The 4,106-nt window shown below is 33.4% G+C and overlaps 1 long non-coding RNA gene across 2 annotated transcripts; it reads left to right on the top strand.

Moving 5' to 3' along the window:
- On the top strand, positions 1 to 1,563 carry LOC311083386. 2 transcript variants are annotated; one of them, XR_014606281.1, is made up of 5 exons: positions 1 to 282; positions 396 to 498; positions 760 to 829; positions 993 to 1,062; positions 1,151 to 1,563. It is a non-coding gene; the product is annotated as an uncharacterized lncRNA (long non-coding RNA). The 2 variants fall into 2 exon arrangements; XR_014606282.1 differs by having other exon boundaries at positions 993 to 1,563.
- The last annotated feature ends 2,543 nt before the right edge of the window (positions 1,564 to 4,106 follow it).

The following is a 4,106-nucleotide window of genomic DNA, read 5'->3' as shown; positions in this document are numbered from 1 at the left end:
GAAGAAATGTGGGAGAGAAAGGAGGGTTGGAAAGGAGCATGAGCTAGGAGTTGAACGTGTCCCATTGCTTCGTGATATATGCCTTATGTTATTACATGACAGGATAGCATCAGAACAAATACCGGCACAACGAATGGATTTTTATTTTTTTTGGTCTGGTAATTACTTAAATAGAGAAGCTCTCTTCTTTACAATGTGTTTTCCTTGTCCTTGTACACCACATAGTTCAACTACTGAAGCTTCACTTTGTCGAGAAGCAAAGGACTCATTCTTTAAGAAAATGTAAGTTTGTCTACCTACCTATTGTTTGTATGAACACCTGTATAGTAATTCTTCACCTAAACATTTCAGTTCTCTTATCATTTACTCAACCTTATGTTGTCTCAAACTCATAGGACTTTCTCTTCCAGCACAAATTAAGATATTCTTATGGAGAAATGATGTCTGTTTGCCATTCGAATGGGGACCAAACCTTCAAGCTCCAAAAGAAACATAAAGGTAAAGGACCATTAATATAAGTCACCAGTCATTTAGTCTGATATCAAAGATATCAGACCAAGGGACCACAAACTAGAGACTGCAATTGCAAGATGTATGGTGAAAAGTGTTTGGTCTGTTCACACTCAAAACAAATTCAATTGTTTTAGAAGACTGGTTAAACCATGTGCCTCGTATGAATTTCCTTTATATTCCATTTACTGAATGTCTATTTTGGTGTTTGAAAGTTTGATTTCCCCATTCTCTTCTTTTGCATTGTAGGAACAAACAGACATTTCGTCTCCATTTAAATATCATCATTTGCATCATAGGAGTTTAAATCTGCATAAGGGTGAGTAAATGATGAGAAAATGTATAATTTTATGACCTAAATTATTCCTATTCTGAACATGATAGGCCTATTGTCTCTGTAGAATATAAACAAGTAGTGCATTCAGTTTTTTAATTTGTTATTTATACTGTCAGTCGTCTTAAATAGTTTTCTTTACCAATAGATGTCTGCCACTCCTGCTGACCTTGAGACAATGGGTAACCTGCCTGTCACTCCTTGTTTGATCCTTCTTGGTAAGTATATCATATTAGATATGTCTGTATTTTGTTTCACTAAAACAAAGCTTGCACTCTAGACCGACACATAACTTTCTATTATCAGGAGAAGATCCACCTTTATGTGCCTCATGCTAGAATCCACTGACTTCAGTAAATTATCTAGTAGTTTTTGGTGAGGACATTTTAGATAATCAAAATTATAAACTGCAAATCATTTTTAATTGAAAATTATTATACTCTTATTTTTCAAACACTTTATTGGAATACATCTGGAAAAGAGGGACCAAAGCTGCATGGAGAAATGCTGTCTAAAATAACTGGGAAGATTCTTAAAAAGATCTAATTCTGATTTGTATTTTACAAACCATTTGTTTTTATATATAAAATGGGCTGGTGTTCACTGAAGTCTGTTTATATATAAGAGTATTTGTATTTTATAAACAAGTAAGGATTGTATTTATTGATTTTTTTTATGTATACATGTATGTTGTATGCATGCCTGTTTTAGGACATACTGTATCCACAAACATGATGTAAAGTTTATCTGGTGTTGTATTAGAATAAAAAAATAAAAAAAACATTCATAACTTGACGCTGCCGTTTCTCTTTCTGTAACAGTTTTTTTCCAATTGCTAACACACTAAAATGACATGCACAGCACAATTATTTAAACTGACACACAGAGAGCAAAACTTCTTCTCAAATCTCCAAAAGTCCAAACACATTTTCTGCTTTACACACATTTTGCAATTCAAAATGGCACTTTAAATGCACTGAACACGGTTCTCTGCAGACACAACAATCTGACATAAAGTCACGTTTGCCATTTCAAAACACTGCCATTCAAAATGACACCTGGCCAAACACCTCAATGGTTAATTGTTAACACTTCAGTCTTTTTCAGTTCACAGTTTTTTGTGAGCATATTTTTGTTCAGTCCAATGTAAATATATCTGCTGTGCATATGTTGCACTGACTTGTTTGGTGAGTGTTAATTGTGTCATTTCGTGCAAAAGTTTGATTTTGATAATGCTATATGTAGTTTTGGTTGCAGTGCTTCATTTTGCAGGATATATTAGGTATTTTGCAATTTGGGTGTGTGGTTTTGTGAATTGTGTTAAGTATTTTGATAAAACCAGCCTGTTTGCAAAATTGTGGAAAAAAACTGTAAACTGTAACGTGGTAGATACGTTTATTCAGAACAATTTATGGTGCATTCTGAATACACATTTTCCCTGGGAAAAACCTGCATCTGCTATATGACTCCTCAAACGTATTTGAACTGCTGCTACTGCTTCTCCAAATGTCTAACTTCTTGTTTTAGGATGGACTAACTCGTCTGGATGAAGGAACAAAGTTTCGATAAAATATAGATAACAGATAAGATAAACACGAAAGCAAACACAAAGATTTGTTGAGCTGCAGCTCGTGTCTGTCTCCAGTCTGCACTCTACAGGAGCTAGGGTTAGACTTCAAACAACCAATCATAGATTTCAATGCAGTGGGAAAAAAAACAAACACATTAACATATTAATTATATTTAGAGCTCATTGACAAGATCACATTAACAACTAGAACTGTCGTTTTCCCACATTTGCTCTTCCCTGCTCCATCTTCCTTTTGTTTTCTATTTTGACCAAAACAGATTGAGAAACTTCAGAAACAAATTCAGCAAATGAGTCTGTCCTCGATTATAAAATCCACTCACAGAGCTTGATATTTATAAACTGTGCTGATACACTGTAAAAAATGATTTTATGTCAAAGTAAATAAAACAGGAAAAATCATGTATCTTTTGCTAAGAATAATTGTGTAAAAATGAAAACTTTAGTATATTAAGTAAATCCTAATTATATACTCATTTTTTACTTGTAAATATTAGACATCCAACAGACAAGTGAAATTGACTTCTGACTCTCTGGCATATTTACATGCATTAATTAAGTACTTGAAGCATATTAAAAAAAATCAAGTAAAATTTAGTCCTTGAAGAATGGAATCTGCGCATGCGCAGAAAGAAGAACACACGCGATGATTGAGGGATTTCGAATCTCCACTCCAACGGCTCTCGACAGGTAAGCAACAGTAAAAAACTGCATTATATTACGGATTTATAATTATTCTTTGATTAATTCAACGATTGTCTTGTCATCACTTCATGCTATACATTTGAAAAGTTTAGTGTTCTTAAGTTTAGAGACGTGCTCCAGAAAAAAGTTCAGGGAGAGGCAGAGGCAAAAAGCACCCTGTTTATTTTCTTTATTTTACAAAAGCACAATGTTTTATTTCGATTGAAAGTGGAAAAAATAGACATTTAACAGTTTATTTTTTCATATTTCTTAAGTCTGTAATCTTTATGACCAAAAATGACGGAGTATAAGTCTAATTTGCTGCTATCTGAAAAAAAAGTCTAGCAAAACGCGCGGGTGCTTTTGCCGACTCAAGAGGGTGTATATTTTTTTTCCCCAGTTTTAAACTTTACGTTTTACACGATTTATCAGTAATTACGCCTAAAAACCATGAATATGTCACTTAAATCATGATATTTTTGTTTAATATTTGTTATTGGCCACAAATTAACAATAGGCCAAAGTGAGAAGGTTCTCGTTCCCTCATCGTGCACAATATAATTCATTTCCTCATTCATTTGCTAAATCGTGCATACTATCTATTAAATGGTCCCTGCTTTTACTAAATCGTGACCACGTTGTAAATGACAATAATTTGTACTACCAAATTCCTAATTCGTAGGCTTGATATCTGCTATGTGTCACATGTTAGCATTAATGTGTGTAAATGACTATGAGAGTAACGTTAAGGTCATGCAGGATGTTTTTAATGATTTGGTATAAATTAATTGAATAATGTGAATGCAAATTAATTAACTTTTAATTTAAAAGTATTTGCTGTTTACTGATTATTGTTTTTTTCTCTCTCTTTTCTTAATTTCAGGATATTTCTCAAATGCATTCAGCCCTTTGTGCCTCCGTTGCTGTAAACCGGTTGAGAGGGACAAAGAGAGAGACCGGACACACTGAATTGTTATTATTGTCATTATA

This window comes from Abramis brama (genome assembly GCF_963993115.1).
Source record: "Abramis brama genome assembly, chromosome: 5".
Taxonomy (NCBI): Eukaryota; Metazoa; Chordata; class Actinopteri; order Cypriniformes; family Leuciscidae; genus Abramis; species Abramis brama.
The sequence above is the reverse complement of the archived record's forward strand: the minus strand, read 5'-3'. Positions and strand labels throughout refer to the sequence as shown.